The following is a 20477-nucleotide window of genomic DNA, read 5'->3' on the forward strand; positions in this document are numbered from 1 at the left end:
TACTGGGCCAATCTCTGTTGCAGAGAACGAAGACCTAGAGAAATTCCCTGAATTGGACAACAGCCTCCAAGGCAAATCAACATTTACCTTGTGCAATAACTTAATACAAAGATGGGCGCAGTTGAGGATAGTAAAAAAATGTTGGAGAATTAAGGAAGATTAAGAAATAAAAGAGGCTAAAGATCTGGAGACTTAAGAAATTTCATGCCTATATATCACAGACATTTTGTTTAAGAGTCAGAGGACATGTGGCAAGTACCAAGCCATATGACCAATTAAAAAAAGAGAATTTGACTATTTCTTAGGAAATGATGAATGGCTGGTTACTGACATAGGAGACATTTCTGAATGAGCTGTCTGATGATGAGCACATTAGAATAGAATTTGAAACCAAATTATGAGGAATCAATTGGGGTGGAACGAAGATGACAGAGTAGAGAAAATGCTCAACCAAGCTCTCCCAAAATCCCCCTCCAAATGACTTTAAAATAATGCCTCAAATAGAATTCTGGACTGGCAGAGCTAGCAAAAGGTCAGAATGAGACATTCTTCTAGCCCAAGACTATATAGGAGGTCAGAAAGAGAGATCTGTGACACAAGGGAGGAGCCTGACTGGGAGCACACATGGACGAAAAACCAGTGGTGGAACTAGGTGGTGATGACAGAAGCAGCAGCAGCTTCAGGAGTTCTCAAGCCAAAGACAGAAAGACTTCTACGAACTCATGCAAAGTGAATTGAGCATAATGAGGAGAACATTGCATGCAGTACCAGCAATATTGTACAATTATCAACTGTGAATGACTTAGCTATTCGCAGCAATACAATGATCGAAGTCATTTCCTAAGGACTCATGATGAAAAATGCTATCCATCTCCCAGGAAAGAACTGATGGAGTCTGAATGCAGATTGAAGCATGCTATTTTTCTCTTTACTTTTTTGTGTGTTTTTTTCTGGTCTGTGTTTTCTTTAACAACATGACTAATATGGAAATATGTTTTGCATGACTACACATGTGTAACCTATGTCAAATTATTTGCTGTCTCAGGGAAGGAGCAGGGAAAGGAGGGAGGAAGAGAATTTAGAACTCAAAAAATATTAAATGAATGTTAAAAATTGTTTTTACATGTAATTGGCAAAAATAAAATATGATTAAAAATAGTTTATTGGAAATGAAACAATCTAATCCTAAAGAACCAATGGGTCAAAGAACAAATCATAGAAACAATCAATAATTTCATTAAAGAGAATGACAACGAGACAACATTCCACAATCCGTGGGATGCAGCCAGAGCAGTACTTAGGGGAAACTCTATCCCTCTAAGTGCCTACATCAATAGAAGAGAAAAAGAGCAGCTGAACAAATTGGGCACACAGCTAAAAAAAACTAGAAAAAGAACAGCAAAATGGAAATCCTGAAAAATCAAAGCGGAGGATAATAAAATTGAAAGGGAAAAAAACCATTGAACTAATAAATAAAACTAGGAACTGTTTTATGAAAAAATAATTCAAATAAGAGATATACCATTGGTTAATTTAATTTAAAAAAGAAAGAAAACCAAATTACCAGTATCAGAAATGAAAAAGATGAATACACCGCTAATTAAGATGAAACTAATGCCATTTTAGGAGTTATTTTGCCTAATTATATACCAGTAAAATTGACAATCTAAGTGAAATGTATGAATATTTACAAGTATATAAAATGCTCAGATTAACAGAACAGGAAATAGAATACTTAAATAACCCTATCTTAGAAAAAGAAATTGAACAAGCCTTCAGTGAGATGTGTAAGAAAAATCCCCAGGACCAGATGGATTTACAAGTGAATTCTGTCAAACATTTAAGGAATAGTTAATCCCAATGCTATATAAATTATTTGAAAAAGTAGGTAAAGAAGGAGTCTTGCCAAATTCCTTTTATGATACAAATATGGTTTTGCATCGATATTCATTAAGGAAATTGGTCTATAATTTTCTTTCTCCATTTTTTGCTCTCCCTGTTTAGGTCTCAAAACCATATTTGACAAAACACAACACACATTCCTATTAAAAACACTAAAAAGTATAGGAACTAATGGAGCCTTTCTTAAAATGATAAGTGGCATCTATCTAGAACTAAAGGCAAGCATTATCTTAATGGGTATGAACTCGAAGCCTTCCCAATAAGATCAAGAATGAAGCAAAGATGTCCATTATCACCACTATTATTCAATATTGTAGTAGGAAGGCTAGCTATAGCAATAGGACAAGGAAAAGAAATTGAAGGAATAAAAATAGGCAAGGAAGAAACAAAACTATCATGTTTTGCAGATGACATGATGGCATACTTAGAGAACTCTAAGGCATCAACTAAAACACTAGTTAAAACAATCAACAATTTCAGCAAAGTTTCAGGATATAAAACAATCCCATATAAATCATCAGCATTTCTGTATACTACCAACAAAACCCACCAGTAAAAGCAGAAAGAGAAATTCCACTTAAAATAATGACAGAAAATATAAAATACGTGAGAGTCAATCTGCCAAGACAAACCCAGGGATTATATGAACACAATGACAAAACACTTTTCATAGAAATAAAGACAGCTCTAAACAACTGGAGAAATATTAATTGCTTATGGGTAGGCCAAGTCAATATCATAAAAATAACAATTCTAACCAAGTTAATTTACTGATGTCACACCAATCAAAAATGTTAATAAAATAATTATTTTATAGAGCTGGAAAAATAATAACAAAATTCATCTGGAAGGAAAAAGGTAAAAAATATCAAAGGAATCAATGAAAAATATCAAGGAAGGTGGCCCAGCAATTCCAAATTTCAAACTATATTACAAAGTAGTAATTATCAAAACAATCTGATAGCGGCTAAAAAAAAATAGAGTGGTGGATCAGTGGAATAGCTTAAGCACATTATCAAAGTAATCCCGAAACCCAAAGATCCAAGCTTTTGGATTAAAGACTCAACATTTGATTACAAAAAATTGCTGGGAAAACCAGCAAACAGTTTGGCAGAAACTAGCCGTAGACTAGTATCTTATACTGTATACCAAGATAAGGTCAAAATGGATAAACGATTTAGACACAAAGGATGATATCATAAGCAAATTAGGGGAGCATGGAAAAATGTACTAGTCAAAAGTATGAATAAAGGAAGAGTATATAACCAAACAAGAGATAGGATCACAGGATGTAAAATGGATAATTTTGATTCCATGAAATTAAAAAGCTTTTACACAAATAAAACTGATGTGGCCAAAATTAGAAGGAAAATAGCAAACTAGGGAGGAAATTTTTACAACAAGGTTCTCTGATAAAGATATTATTTCTCAAAAAATATAGAGAACTGAGACAAATTTATAAAAATAAGAGCCATTCCCCAGTTGATAAATTGTCAAAGGATAGGAACAGGCAGTTTTCAGAAAAAGAAATCAAAACTATTAATAGTCACATAAAAATGCTCTAAGTCACTATTTGTTAGAGAAATGCACACTAAAACAACTCTGAGGTACCACCTCATACCTGTCAGATTCACTAATATGACGGAAAAGGAAAACAATAAATGTTGGAGGGGATATAAGACACTAATGCACTGAAGGTTATGAATCTACCATAACAAAATAGCAAAAACCAATGGAGTTGAAAAAGAGCTTGCAGGAAGCTTAGTGTGAAACCTAATCCAGCCAGATCCTCACCAGAACACTCTTTAGATGAAACTGAAAGACAGACAACAAATAGAGAAGGCCTATCAATCTACCGAGGAAAACCAAGTGGATGAAAATCATGTATCAATCAGGATGTGCAATTAGAAAGGCAACTCTGTTGAGTTGGTCCATTCATGCTTATTATCATGAGTAGGTGCAAAAGGGGGCAATGATCTACGCCTATATATGAAGAGTAAAAAGGGAACACACTGCATAGTATGTGCTAAATTATACATGCTTTTACTGATCTCAAGCTCATTCCTAGCGTAAAACTCTTTTGAACACCAGTATTCTTCCCATGGTAGCATTCGTCTGCGAATCTCAGAATGTTGCAATCTCTGAAGAATCAAAATGATAGATGACTCAGAGGACAATGGAGAGATGGATAGCATGTGGTAGTAGGATGCAGCAAATTGTAATGACTTACATGTCATCATGGTAGAGGGGAAGAAGCACTGGATTGGGAAGAGACAATGGTAGTGAGGTGAGGGGGAACACCTTTTATTTTAAATCATTTTTATTGATTTTGTTTGTTTTTTATAACACCTGTATTTCTCAGCCTATATTTCTCCCATGAAGCCATCCCTTATAATAAAAAATGAAAAGGAGGTGTAGGGGGGCAGGGAGGAAGTTCAGCAAAACTGATCAACTGACAGGAAAACTCTATCATTATGCAGCGCTGCATGCCCATTACCCCTCCCTCCCCCCTGCTCCTTGTGGAGAAGTGCTTCCCCATGTCTCCTTTGGGGCCCAGATTGCCCATTATGTTTTCACAGCATTCAGTTTTGATTGTAAAGCATTTTAAAAAGGAAATGTTTCAGTCATTTTGTGAGATTGCAAGATAAGCCTGAAGGTTATATAGAAACATACTCCAGAATGCTTGGGGAGATCATCTTTGGAGAATTCATGGTAATGTATCAACACAGGGTGAGAATATAGAGATGGGCAGTAATTGGCACTAATGGAAGTCGTAGCCACACCAATAAGATCATGGGTCCACAAAGGCATCCAAATAAGAAGCATGCCTAGAAAAAGGCTGTGAATTATGGGAGATACAAATGAAGTGGGAGATGGGACTTTCCCATAAAAAATAACCAGCATATTTTGGGGCACAAGACTAATGTGGCAAGATTTCTTTCCTCCATTTATAAAGCACTTGGCACATAGTAGGCACTTAATACGTGCTTGTTTCCTTTCTTCTTTCCTTTCTGCCATGGATCTATCTGTTCACATTGTTCACTCTGCTTGAAATATTTCCCTTCCCTTTTGTCACCTATTTGTTTTCTACCCATCCTTTACAGAACAGCTCAAATGCTACCCTCCATTACCCATTAGTCTTCTATCCCTAGTTCAAAGGCCATTCTCCTTGATGGAAGAGAAGGGAAGGAATAAGCAGTTAATGAGTTCCTACTATGTGCCAGGCACTGCATTAAGCACTTATTGCAAATGTTAACTTATTTGATCTTCACCACAACCCTGTGAGGTAGGTGTCACTCTTATTTCCATTTTTACATATGAGGAAACTGAGGCAAGCAGAGGTTAGGTGACTTACCCAAAGTCACACAGGTAGTGAGTGTCAGAGGCCAGATTTGAACTCAGGTCTTCCTGACTCCAGTCCTGACTCTGTGACCCATGGCACCAGCAGCTATCTCTAATGCTACTACTGAACGTTAGCATTCTGGATGCTCTCCTTACAGGACCATGGGCTATGCTTTTGTTTTCATGATCTGGAACCTGCCCTTGCTTCCATCTGCTGTTGATTATGGTCCCTGAATTCCCTGTCTATCCACACTGATCTCTTTTTATAGCTCCTGTTTTTCTCTCCTCCCTCATTGGAATAATTTCTCTTTTCATTTTTAGCATTTCATTCTCAAGAATACCATGTCCTTCTGGGGCCATTTTTTCCTGTAGAATTTCAGTCTGCGGCATCCTACCTATCCTTTCTCCGACCACGCTGAAATCTACCCTCCCCAAACTAGGGCTCACGTCAGACAATGTCCAGCTTTTCTCTCCTTTCTCATGAATTCTAAGATAGAGCAATCACTTACCTCTTAAGGCTCCCATCATTTCTGCTTTGTTCAATCAGCTCTTCTTCGTTGGTAAGATTCAGGGCCAGAATGATATTTCCCCTCTTTACTTCTTCCATCTCTTTAACAATGAAATAATCATTAAGGCGGACCCAGAATGTGCCAGATGCTTGGCTTTTGGCAGAGTGATACCTCCAGCCTAGTCCAGAGAATTAAAATCCTCTATCACTAGCATGTCATGGCAGCTTCTGCTCCATTTCCTAACTCCTTGTCCATTTCTTCCTTCTATCCTTCCTTCTGGTACACTCCCAATTTTCCTCTCCATTAATCTTCACTCAGATGCTTTCCAAATACTTTTATACCCTCCAATTCCTGAAATCCCACACATGAAGACACTTTCTTAATTTATAACACTATCCTGCAAAGGGCCTTAAATGTCAAACAGAGGATTTTCTATTTGATCATAGAAGTAATAGAGAGCCCTTGGAGTTTCTTGAGGGTGGGGATAGGCAGACTTGGTGGGTCACAACATGGTCAGACCTGATCTGGGGTTTAAGAAAGTCACTTTGGCAGCTGAGCAAAGGATAGATTGGAGCGGAGAGAGATTTGAGGCAGAGAGACCAATTAGAAGGTGATTGCAGTAGGTGATGAGAGTCTAAAACAGGTAGGAGCTTAAAAAAGTGGAGAAGAGACAAATACAAGAGATTTTGTGAAGGTAGAAGTGATGACTCAACAACATATTGGATATGTGGGGTAAATGAGAGTGAGGAATCAAGGATGAGATTTTCAAGCCACTGGTGTCCTCGACAGTCATAAGAAAGTGAAGAAGAAGAGGGTGTTGGGGGAGGGGGAAGATCACAAGTTCTTTGAACATATTGAATATAAAATGCCTATGGAACATCCAAGATGCAGCTAGTTTAGAAGTAGAACTGAAACCCAGATCTCCTAATTCCAAATCCAGACCCCTATCCATTCTGCCGTGCTATGGCTGCTTTTCCTAGAAATTATACAGCAGTTATGAACAGTTCTTGGTAATTGTTTGGATGAGGTCAGAGGTAGAAGGAGCTATCAAATATAAGTCTGAAAGTTTCAGGCCTAGGGGATTGTGAGAATTGTCCTGCCATAAAAATGAGCAGGGAAGTTGGAAATGGAGGGTTGAAATGGAGAAAAATGAGAAGGAAAATAATGTCTTAGATTTTAGACATGCAGAAAAGAAAGAGTCAAATCTCTGGTCTACCACTTACTGAATCTGTTCCTGGGCAAGTTATTTAACCATTCTGGGCCTCAGTTTCTCATCTTTAAGAGACTGAACTAGATGGACTCTAACAACACTTTCCAGTTCTAAATCTACAACCCCATGGCCCTGAATAACAAAATATAAAATTTTAGTTACAAGTTTATACAACCCAGAAAATGATAAAAATAACTTTCATTTGAAGCACTTCCACCTTAACACGGGCTCATTAAACTGCAAATATGGAGAGCCCTAATCAATCTATTTGCAAATGGAGACTTCTCAAAAATTGTAAAATAGACATTACCCATTGTTCTTTCCTACATGCAGGATTGTTTTTGGACAGTTGGCTTTTCTGGCTTGGGATAATGTTTTGGTAAAGTGATTGTTATGACTGCACAGATGTGCTGAATTAGAGATGACTACAAATCACATGATCTCTTTTGTAAATTTGATTTGGCTTTTTTTTCAATCTGATGCCTGATTTGAGATGTGGAGGAGAAGGGGCTGAGGGTACAGATGAAGGGAGAGGATTTGGGGTATTGAGGCAGGTTTGGAGACCATCCATGTGATTTCATTGGTATAAGAAACTCCCAGGTGAGGAAACAATGCAAATCTACACATTCTCTCCAATTTATAGTCTTATGATGTGCCTAGAAAGCCAAGAAGCCTAGCAACATGTGGCACAAGTGAGACTTGAACCCAAGTCTTCTTGGTCTCAAAGCTGGCTCTATCCACTGTACCACATTGACTTAAACCATCTTAACCAACAATTTTTACCTAAAATAAAATGAAAAAGAAAACAACCAGGAAAATGGTGACTGAAACATGGTAGGTCAACATGCATTTATAAAGGGCCACCCATGCTAAGTACTGGGGATACAACAGGAGACAAAAAAAATGGTTCCATGTTTCTTGTTCCCAAAGAACTCATATTTTAATGGAGGGACAAGATGCAAAGAACTATGTACGTACAAAATCTATCTGCAAATACAAAATAAATTGTAAATGGTAATCTTGGAAGGGAAATCACTGGGGCAGGGTATGGAGAGAAGCAAAGACCTCCTTCAAAAGGTGAGATCTGAGCTGAGTCTTGAAGGAAGCCATGAAATGGAGATGAGGAGGGAAAACTTTCCAGGAGTGAGGAACAGACAGTGCAAAGTCATGGAGTCAGTAGATCTAATGACTTGAGTGGGAAAGAGCAAGAATGTGGTTGGCTAACAGAATGCATGGTAGGGAGTATGGTATAAAAAGGTACAAAGGTATAATATGGTATAAAAAGGCTGGAAAGGAAGGAAGGTGCCAAGCTGTGAATAGCTATACAAGCTAAACAGATGATTTTATATTTAATCCTGGAGGTAACAGGGAGCCTGGTCAGAACTGTGCTTCAGGACAATCACCTTAGCCGCTGAGTGGAGGATGGATTGGGCTGGAGAGATGCTTGAGTCAGGGAGGCCAATTGAGGTGAGAGGTAATGAGGGTCTGAACAAAGATGAAAGCCATATGAGCTGAGAGGAGACTTGTAAGAGGGATGCTGGGGAGATAGAAATGACAAGGTTTGACAATGTATTGAATGTGTAGAGTCAGAGTAAAGAGTCAAGAGGATTGTGGTCATAGTAGGCACTGAATCAATGGTGGTTGATTGATAGCTAGCTACCTAATCTCTTCCCCCTTTGTTGCCCAATGTCGCTCCTCATCCATTTCCCTCTAGTCTCTAACGCCAAACCTCTTCCTACCACTACTGACCTTAGCTTCCAGGGCCACGGTCCTAAAATCCTCTGTTTTCTTCTGTCTAGTCCGATCCCTGTTCTCCATTCCCCTCCTCCACCTGAGGCCGCCTTCAGTGATGACCAGAGTAGGGTGATAGATTTAAGACTCGAAAGGACTTTAGGAGTTACGTCATCTAGTCCAAACCCCTGACTTTACATAGGAGGCCCCAGACTCAATTCAGATTTTAGAAAGTGCTTGATGAATTCTGAAGCACTCTATAAACATCTTCTGTCAATATTATTTGCTTCTTTGTATCCCTTCGACATTATTCCCTGGGGCAATTTTCTTGCTTGTCCCTCACTCCTTCTCTGCTCATTATACAATTGAATCTAAATATTATTTATATGTATTCTGGGGTATTTATATGTATTGCCTTCACCCATTGGTTCAATTTGACCTATATATTCTAGTTCAAAACCTTCATTTGTCATTTTTCTCTGGTGTATATTAAGAATTTTATACTTATCAAGTCCAAGTGACATTTGGAGAAAAATACCATGAGATGAAGGAGCAGTTTAATGTGCATGAGAGAAGAAATGTACAGAACAAATGTACAAATGCAGCTAGACATGACAAATCTGACCTCTTTTGATAGACAAGTCTAAGGCGCCACCTCAGTTTATTTTCCACAACAGACATTTGGGGCCAGCTGTGCAGAGACCTGCATCACAAAGAGATGCTTATAAACAGCTTTGAAAGTGTGTGTATAGCACTCAAGGATGATGGAAGTATGGGTGGAGCAACATCTTTTGTTGACCAATAGCAAAGTGCAATGTTCATAAAATGCAAACTTGAGACCCATCCATTTCATAAATAAAAAAGTTAGTATGTTTTCTAACATCATTATCATGGTCGTCATCATCATCATCGTCGTGAATTGTAATTGCCCGTGGCTTGATAGTTCAGGATTCCTCTTGAATAATTCACTCAAAGTTCTGAAAACATCTGTGTAGATTTGTTTTTAAATTATAGACTGCCCCCAACTTCTCAACATTCTTTATATACAATCCTGAACAGAAACACCAGCCATAGGAAATCTGGAGTCCTTCCTGATGCTACTTAGTAGGAGAATCTCATCTGTCTCTTCTCTTAAGTTGCTGGTGTGACTCCAGCCTGAAGGATGTGCTGACATTTTAGAGTAGCATGATGGAGTGGACAGGATGTTGGATTGCAAGTCAGGAAGACCAGGGCTTGAATTCCATCTCTAACGTTTACAAACTGTGATTGCGGGCGAGTCACGTAAACTCTTGGTGCCTCTGTTTCTTCATTTGTAAAGTTAGCAGGTTGAACTCCCTCTAAATTTTACATAGCACGAAGTACATAGGGTGTTAGATTTGAAGTAGAAAAGACCTAGGCTCAAATCCAGTTTCAGATGCTGGCTTTGTGATCCAGGGCAAGTCACAGCCTCCCTGGGCTTCAGTTTCCTCAAATATGTAAAAATGAGAGGGTTTGGCTTGACAGGCTCTAAACTCTCTTTCACCCCTAAATCTAAACTCTATGAACATATGATTCATCTCCTTCCTTGGCTGGCTACTTTCTAGGCCCACCCCTTAGGAAGTAGCTAGGTGGTGCAGGGGGTAGAGCACCAGTTCTGGAGTCAGGAAGACCTGAGTTCAAATCACCCTTGAGACTCACTAGTTGTGTGACCCTGGGTAAATCACTTAACCCGTTTCCTTACCTATAAAATAAGAATAATAGCACCTTTCCCCCAAGGTTATTGTAGCAAATGAAATAATAATAAAGCATTTAGCATAGTGCTTGGCACAGAGTAAACATTATATAAATGGTAGCCATTATCATTATTCTGATTCTTGACATACATAGGTGACATCAAGCTATATGAAAAGCACATTAAACAGCTCCTTTATCTCACGCTATTTTTCTCCAAATGTCACTTGGATTTGATAAGTATAAAATTCTTCACATACTCCAGGGAAAAATAGCAAATGAAGGTTTCGAGATAGAATCCATAGGTCAAATGGAACCAAGAAATGAAAGCAATATGTATAAATACCTCATTCTCCTCCATCTAAGACACTTTAGGTATAGAGCTATCAAGGAGAAAGCTGTGACCAAATCTGTTGAAACTTAACTAGCATTCCAAAATTAAAGCTGGTTTGGAAGCATGTTTAAAACAACAAATACGTACACCATTCCAGTGTGGGTGGGACAATGGACAGAACACCAGGCCTGGAGGAGAGTTCAAATCCAGCTTCAGACACTTACTTCCTGTATGACCCTGGTAAGTGATGTAATTTCTGTTTGCCTCAGTTTCCTCATCTGTAAAATGGGCATGATGATAGCCCCTTCCTCCCAGGGTTGTTGTGAGGATCGAGTGAGTTAAAAATTGTAAAGCACTTAGCACAGTACCCGGTCCCTAGTAAGGGCTTTATAAACGTTAGCTATCATTATCATTATTACAACTACTACATAATGGAATTTATATATATAATTCCTAAATACATAATATATGTATGTGTGTATGTGTAAAATATATATCATCTATAAATGTGTGTGTGTATACACATAATCAATAAACATTTATTGAACATCTACTATATTCCAGGCATTGAATTAAGTGCTACAGATAAAGAAAGGCACATTCCCCTCCCCATTAATCTTAAATCTTCAAAGCCCAGAGCAACTCTCCTCTGGAAGCATCCTTGCTTTACCTTTCCCCCATACACCCTTTCCTATATTCTCTTCTCTTTTTCTACCATCTTCTTTCTCTCAGAGCCCTCCTACTCCTCCAGCTCCTGTGATAGTGCTTAGCATAGCGCCTCAGTTAGGTGCTTAATAAATATTTATTGACTGACTGACCTATAAGGTATATAGGATATTCTAGGTTTGCTTTTCTTTTCAAAAGTACATAAATCATTCTTTGGAATACATAAAGGCAATATGATATAAGGGAAAAACACTAGTGTTCGAACCTGTTGGTCATACATATATTTGCCTCTGATATATGCTGACTATGGGACCCTAGGCAAATTACTAAAACCTTTCTGAGTTTTAGTTTCCTTATCTGCGAAATGGAGACCATATTATTCTCCGGTCCTGTATCTATAGGTGCCCTCCCTTTAAAGTTCCCTATGTGAGCCCTTTTTGGGGCTATTAACAATAACATTTTCATTAGCTACCACATAGGGCTACTGATATGAAAAGCACTTGAAAGTCTCAAAGTACTATTCAAGTGTGAGTTATTATTAGTATAGAGCAGCCCTCAACTTTCAGATGGCTTCCCCAAGTTCAAGGTACTCTGTGGGTCTTCATTCCCCAAAATTATAACTCACACGCCCCAACTGATATGTTGACCTTTAATAGTAAGCCAGAAGATACAATCAGATCAAAGAAAAATCACTTAATGAAATGGCATGATAATAAAAAGTAGCAACAAAGCATTTCCCCCATAAACCTGGGGCAGACTCTTCCATACACAGAGCTCTAGTTGGAAGAGTCAACCCCTGTAGGGAACAAAGGTGGAAAGGTACATAGGTAAAGAGCACATGGTACCAGGGCATACATATGGAGAAACAGCTCATGCCTCTGATGTTGCTTTGTTTCAGTGATGTCACACTGCTCCTACCAGACACAATTATCTCTAGTTATTTCATCTCCACTTGACCCAACTTGTAGTTTCTTCTGGTGCTTGCTCAGCTCTTGTTTCTGCCAGTTGTGCTTGGCTTACTCCAACTTCTAACTCAGCTAAAATCCTTGGCTATGGCTTCCTTGGCTTTCATGCTTCTTTAGCGTCTATAAGCTTTTCCTAGCTCTTTTAGAAAAGGCAGAACATTCTTGTCCTAGGACTAACAGTAAGCCTCCACTGTCTTGTCCCTTCAAAGTGTTGGCTGCTGAGGTCCCTAGTATTCCCAGTAGGAGATCCTCAGGTTTTTTTTTTCCAAGAAAGAAGTTGTTGTTCTTGTCACTGTTTGTCCTTCATTCTTGTAGAGGACCCTGACAATAGGAAGACATGCCATAACTTGCAAGTGAATTGGATTTAAGTGAGGGAGGGCTGTACAGGGTCACCAGCCTCACTTCCTCCTCCAGAGCCATCTGGGTCCAGTGGTCAGATATAGATCAGGGCAACTGAAGATGGCCCCCTAAGAAAGCAGAGGTTGCTACCAACTAGTTAAAGTCTTTAGACCGTGGCTCTTAAACTGAACTAGTTATTTTAAAAAAAAATTTTGACAAATGTATTTCAAAATATTTGGTTTCCTTTGTAATCATATGTATTTTATTTTAAGCATTTAAAAACATTACTTTAATAAGGAGTCCATAACACACACACACACACACACACATATATATGTATGTATGTATGTATATACACACAAAGGGCATAGGGTGAGTTGAATATGAAGGGATGATATCTAAAAAAAAATCAATTTAAGGGATAAGAGAGGAATATATTGAGAGAGGGAGAAAGGGAGAGATAGAATGGGGTAAATTATCTAGCATAAAAGTGTCAAGAAAAAGTGGTTCTGTAGGAAGGGAAGAGGGGGCAGGTGAGGGGGAATGAGTAAATCTTGCTCTCATTGGATTTGACCTGAGGAGGGAATACCATACACACTCAATTGGGTATCTTACCCCATAGGAAAGAAGGAGGAAGAAGATAAAAAAGGGGGGATGATAGAAGGGAGGGCAGACAGGGGGAGGAGGTAATCAAAAACAAACACTTTCGAAAAGCGACAGGGTCAAGGGAGAAAATTCAATAAAGGGGGATAGGTTAGGAAGGAGCAAAACATAGTTAATCTTTCACAACATGAGTATTGTGGAAGGGTTTTACATAATGATACGCATGTGTCCTATGTTGAGTTGCTTGCCTTCTTAGGGAGGGTTGGTGGGGAGGGAAGAGGGGAGAGAATTTGGAACTCAAAGTTTTAAAAACAGACATTCAAAAGCAACAACAACAACAAAAAGTTTTTGCATGCAACTAGGACATAAGATATATAGGCAATGGGGCATAGAAATTTATCTTGCCCTACAAGAGAAAAAGGGAAAGGGGGATGGGAGGGGAATGGGGTGACAGAAGGGAGGGCTGACTGGGGAGCGGGGCAACCAGAATATATGCCATCTTGGAGTGGGGGGAGTGTAGAAATGGGGAAAAAATTTGTAATTCAAACTTTTGTGAAAAACGATGCTGAAAACTAAATATATTAAATAAATTAAAAAAAATAAGGAGCCCATAGACTTCAACAGATTACCAAAGGAATCCATGATACAAAAATTAAGATCCCCTATCTTTGAACTAGACTTTTATTTGGACTCTTCTCTTCATTGAGGGTCTTGACTCTCTCTGTCAGAGATTTTACCCTAGCTAATGATAACAATTCCAGACACTTTTCAATCTTCAATCCCTTAAGACCAGGTTATGAAGCAGGTAATGATTATTTGCCCAATAACTACTGAAAAGATTTGGACTTCAGGATAACCAAATCCTCAAACTGTAATTTTTTTTCAGTTCTCCAATGTAGATGAGTGGGTAGAGAAAAGTTTAGAGACTCAACTACAGTCTTGGCTCCTTCATATGCAAATGTGGCCAATCCAGGTCCGAAAAGGACTTTGCCCCACCCTTATAGCAACAGCTACAAAAAATGCTACCGATTGCGTCTAAGTTAAAAAGAGAGAAGGGGTTGGGGGGAAAGAAACCTTTTCACCACAGGTGTGCTGGAGCCAGCTCTAACCCTGCTCCCCAGTTATTCAACTTCCAGTATGAACATTTCATGCTGCAAGTCCGGACTTTATTGTTTTATTGATTGTCTAGACTTAAGAAAGTGTAATAATGGAGACTAAACTTTTAAAGTGTGTGTTGTTAAATATGTGCTAGAACACCCCTGTACTGCTCTGTAAACAATAGAACACTCAGAGAATGAAGTTAGGACCAGACTGGAGATAATAATAATAACAACAACATAATATAATAAAATATAATATAATGTAATGTAATATAATATAACACAATATAACATAATATAATATATATTGTGATATGATATAATATATGATATGATTTAATATGATATAATATAATATTATTAATATAATATGTGATATAATATGATATAATAATATAACATGATATAACATAATATAGCATAATATAATATAATGTAATGTAATATGATATAATACGATATAATTAATATCATATAATAAAATAAATCTAACATAACATAATATATATATAATACCAACTGACATTCACATAGCACTTTAAGGTTTGCAAGGTCCTTTACATCCATCAGCTGATTTGAATCTCACAACCTGATTTTAACCCTTGGCAATTGAAAAGGAAGCAGAAAGTCAAGGCCAGTCAAATCAAATCAAATCAAATCAACAAGCATTTATTAAGCGCCTACTATTTGTAAAGTTAAGTGCTGGGGATACACAGAAAGGCAAAAATAGTCCCTGCTCTCAAGGAGCCTACAATCTAATGGGGGGAGAGGGATGGAAAATAAGTAAACAACTATATAAAAAATTCAAATATATGCAGGATCAATGGGAGATTATCTTAAAAGAAAGGCACTAGAATTAAGGGGAAAGTGGGAAAGAAAGCCTTCCTGAAGAAGGCAGGATTTTAGCTGAGACTTGAAGGAAGCCAGGAGGCAGAGATTAGGAGGGAGGGCATTCCAGGCATGGGACACTGGCAGAAAAATGCCTGGAGATGGGAGGTGGAGCATTGAACGTGAGGAACAGCAAGGGGGTCAGTGCCTCTGGATCACAGAATATGTGGAGGGGGGTAAAGTTATGAAGACTAGAAAGGATGGAAGTGGCCAGGTGATGAAGGGCTTTGAATGCCAAAAAAGAAGGTCAATCCTTGGGGCTTGAAGAAGAAAAGAAAGGAGTGGGTGGGTGGTAACTGAGGAGACAATTTACAAATGAGTGGTACCCTCTATGGCTTACACTGGCAAAAGGCTTAACTCATTAATTTTCTAATCCCTAGCACACCACAATTCACCTACCCAGGTGGAACCCCCAACCACCCCTCACCCCAAGCTGTGAAACTGCTACCATTAATTTGGGACTAGAATAGAAGTCCCAACATTCACTGCCTGGAAGAATGGGAAGGCCTATGAAAAAGAGGTGGAGGGCCCTGTCCTGGTTACAGAAAAAAGGGGACATGAGCATCAGACATTTCCCCACAGAAACAGGTCTTGGGTGGTGACCCAAGACCAGGTAGGGCAACCCTCCCCCAAGTGTGTTCTGATGTTTCATTGTGATATGGAGGTGACCTTGGGTGTTCTAAGTGGGTACTCTAAGTCTATTCCAAGGGAACACAAAACCTGGGAAGTTCTACCAAGCTTGGAAGGCTTCCTAGTACTAGCTGTGTGACACTAGGAAAAGCACTGAGCCCCTCTCAGCTTCTGTTTCTTCATCAGTAAAATTATTAATCGATGGAGATCACCCACTCTAACACAATGACTAAATATACTACCATGGAGCGGCCTTAAGATGTCAGTAAATGTCTTAGGTCTATCTAACTTACTTAGTAACTACAAGGGCCAGGCTTTGCTCATGGTACTGAAAGTTCACACAGGGAAATCTACACAATTTTAAAAAATCTTGCTAACATTCCTGACACTTTCCTTATCTGACATGTGGCAAGTCTCTCTGCTATAACACATGGTTCAAAACATTTTTGCCATATTTTTCAGGCAATTCTGGGAATGTCTTAGTCAGTAGCCGTTCTCAGAAAAATCTAGTCCGTGGTAGAAAATAGAGAAATGTCAGAGTGTAATGGAGTCACATTTTTTTAAAGATGGTTGTTACCTTTGAAAACTCTAGAGGGTGGAGCCAAGATGGTGGAGTAAAAGCAGGGACTTGCTGGAACTCTTCCCCAAACCCCTCCAAATACCTGTAAAAAATTGCTCTAAATAAATTTTATAGCAGCAAAACCCACAAATGACAGAGTGAAACAAATTTCCAGCCCAAGACAACCTAGCAGGTCTATAGGAAAGGTCTGTTGCACCAGTCTGAGAGAAGAGCACAGTCCAGCGTGGGCCATGTTGGCATAGACTGGGCCCCAGCAAACCCCAGGCCTCAGAGGATTGAAGCACTGGCAGCTATGGCGGTTTCCAGACTTCCCAACCCACAAATGCCAAAGAAAACTTAGAAGGTCAGTAGGAAAGGTCTGTCAGACCTGGGTGAGAGAGGAGGGTGGTCTCCCCAGCCCTGGGGCAGCAGCAGTGGTGGTGGAAGCTGCTTCTGGTGCTCTTCACCCACCAACAGTGGGTGGATCAAGCGGCTGATCATAGGGGGATTACAGGGATCTCTTTTCTGGCACTGAGGCAGGATTCTCTTGCTTTGCCCTGCTTGGATCTGAGTCACAGTCCTGGGTGGCAGTCCTGGGGTCAGGAGGAGCTCTGGCATCATGGAGCTTGTGGCAGCAGTGGAGAGGGAATCCTCCTCACAGTTCCAAGGCAGAAAAGAGTGCTTGTGGTCACTCACAGACCAAAGCACAGGCCAGGGGAGGAGTAAACACTTCTCCTTTGATCATACCACCTTGGAAGAGCTGAAAATTTACAGGTCCCTAGAAGTATCTCTGAAAATGGCTGCACAAAACCCCTGAAGCTTGGGACAGTATGCGCTCCACACTGAAAGCAGAGTCCTACCTTAACAAAGAGCTAAAAAGTCAAGTAATTGGCTGGGAAAATAAGCAAACAGCAGAAAACTCTAGCCATTTCTTCAATGCATGAAACAATGAAGAAAGGTGTTTGGACTTCACCACTCGTAGGTATTAAGGAGTAAACAAATGAATGAAGAACTATTTATAAAGGAAATACCATATACCAAATATTATATATATGTATATATATAAAAGTGCAAAAGGAAAGACTATCCTTGCCCTCCAGGCACTTACATTCTGATAGGAGGAGATGGTATAGCTAGGGGTCTAAGGGCCAAGGAGTGGGCATTTCAGTTCAGAATGTTCCAGGGATGGTGAGTGAGGATACAGGAGAGCAGATTGGTAGACCCCTTCTGTTGAGAAGATGGGTGGGGAAATGAAGAAACACGACTCGTATCTGTTGGAAATGATAAACTAGGTGAGACAGCCATTAATGAGGCTGCTGGGCCACAGAGTGGAAGTTGTAAAGATAAAATGATTAAAATTTCTAGGGAGTGAGAAGAAACCAGTATTTATTAGGTGAAGCAGTGTGTGGGACGCCAGGCCGGGAGTCAGGAAGACTCATCTTCGTGAGTTCAAATCTGGCATCAGACACTTCCTAGCTATGTGACCCTGGGCAAGTCACTTAACCCTGTTTGCCTCAGTTTCTTCATCTGTAAAATAAGCTGAAGAAGGAAATGGTGAACCACTCCAGTAGCTTTGCCAAGAAAACCCTAAATGGGGTCACAAAGAGACATGACTCAGACAACTGAACAACAACATGTCATTCTATTCATAGCCTCTGTGCTAAACACTTTACAAATAGTATCTCACTTAATTGTCACATACTATTCCCACTTACAGTTGAGGAACCTAAGGCAAACGAGGTTTTAATGACTTGCCCAAGGTCACACAGCTAATAAGTGTCTGAGGCCAGATTTGAACTTGGGTCTTCCTGACTCTAGGCCCAGTGCCCTATCCTCTGTGCCACCTGGTTTCTGGCCCAGACAGGAAGTCAGCTTGGTGTAGCAAGATTCTGGCCAGGGTCTTGAAATGTAGTATTCTGGCCCTGAGCCCCAGAAAATGGAGTAAGAGGAAAGACCAAAAATCATATGGAGAACATAAAGAGGAAGGGGGGAGGACATAAAACATGGAGAAATGCAAGTGATAAAGAGGAGACTATGACAAAATGCACCATCAGTTCAACATGGTCTTGTACTCTTTCACGTGGATGCTTCCCTAGTTTGGGGCTGAACTGTAAGGACATAATAAGACACTTATGCTGGTTCTGTCTCTTTTATCTCTATTTTCCCTTAGACTCCCAGAGATCTGACCCATGGCCTGGAACAAACAAAAAAGAGTGGAGTTGTAATAGGTTCTCAAAACCCCAGGGAGATGTGACAAGAACCGTAGAGAGGGGATGGAACATGGTGGTTCAGCCGGTTCCTTTCATCATCTATGGGTCCAGGTATTTCTCTGTAGAAAAAAATACCCTGCCTTCAGTTTTCTCATCTATAAAGGGAGATTAGCCTAGATGGCCTCAGAGTTCCTTCCAGTTCTACATCTGTGATCCTGCAATGAGTCACTTACCCTCTCTGCAACTCTACTTCCTCATCTGTAAAGTGAGGAGGTTTAACTAACTCAGGGGTTCTTAACCTGGAATCCACCGTCCCCCCAAAGTGGTCAGTGGCTAGATTTTGGGGGTTCCATGAGCATAGATGGGGGGAAAATTACATTGTTATGTCAATATCCTATGTATATTATGTATTTTTTTAAACACAATAAAGGTTAAGAACCCCTGAGCTAAATTCTCTTGAAAGTACTTTCCATCTCTGGGGCTACAATCAAATCATTTGAACCTGGGTCTCAGTTCCCTACCTTGTGAAATGGCGGAATTGAACTAGATGGCCCTTCTAGCTGTTGGTCTGTGGCCCTTATGATGGTTGTCTAGACAGTTTTGTTGTTATGGAATCATTTCAGTCATGTCCAACTCCCTGTGACCCCATTTGGGGTTTTCTTGGCAAAGACACTGGAGTGGTTTGCCATGTCCTTCTCCAGCTCATTCTGAAGAGGAGGAAACTGAGACAAGCAGAGCTAAGTGACTTACTCCAGGTCATTGGAACTCGGGTTCTCCTGACTCCAGGGTCAGCACTGTCATCTATCGTGCCACCAAATTGCTCAGTCTAGACAGTAGTCCATAAATTATTGCACTAGAAAAAGATGAACAAATACCTACTATAAACGATCTCTTCCCCTGGCCAAAGTTTGATATAATCCAAAAGGAGAGTTTTGATGGGAGAATGGATTCTTAATGGATTTCAAAATCTGATCAAAAAAGAATTCTTATCATAAAATCCCAGAAGAAAGATAGTAGGAAATCCTTCATGATTCAGAGAAACGGTTCTCACACAGATATACGTATATGTATGTGTACATATATATATGAATGACTGTCTTATTACATAATGGTTCCAAATGGAAAGCATAAATTACCAAATTTGTGGCTAAGTTGCTTGTTTCCCAAATTTAGTTAATGTTCAAGGAAATGTTATTTCACTGATAGTTTAGAGGCTCTGATTACAAAGAAAAACATAATATTGGCCCCCAATACCCTGTATGTAGAGAAAAGTACATTTGGAAATCTAGATGTTTCTAAAGGTTTGTCTTATAATAGAAAAGACTCGTGCTTCTTGGATTTTAGCTCTATTGATAATATGATTTAGTAGATTTGGAGGGGAAGGGGTGAACATTTTAACATAATAAGCAACTCTCCAGTTTTTATGTTTAGCTATTAATTCTTTTACTTATCACATTTTGGAGGGTCAATACCATTGCTTAATGTGAAGGGTCGCAGATCTCAGAGTTTGAAAAGATGCCAGGGGGTCATCTTTCCAACTCATGCCTAAACAGAGATCTCGTCTTCACCCTTTCCAATAAGTTGTCATCCAGCCTTCTCTTGAAGACCTCCAATGTTGGAGACAGCTCATCCATTTCAGGATCTTTCCCCTCAGTCCAAAAGCTACCTCTCCTAGGATTTGTGCCTTGTGCCACATCATCCTCTCCTGGAAGTCTGCATGCTCTGAGAACCCATAAGAAACCAAAAACCCTCCTTATTACATCATTTACTGACTGATCT

This window comes from Trichosurus vulpecula, chromosome 5, assembly GCF_011100635.1.
Source record: "Trichosurus vulpecula isolate mTriVul1 chromosome 5, mTriVul1.pri, whole genome shotgun sequence".
NCBI lineage: Eukaryota > Metazoa > Chordata > Mammalia > Diprotodontia > Phalangeridae > Trichosurus > Trichosurus vulpecula.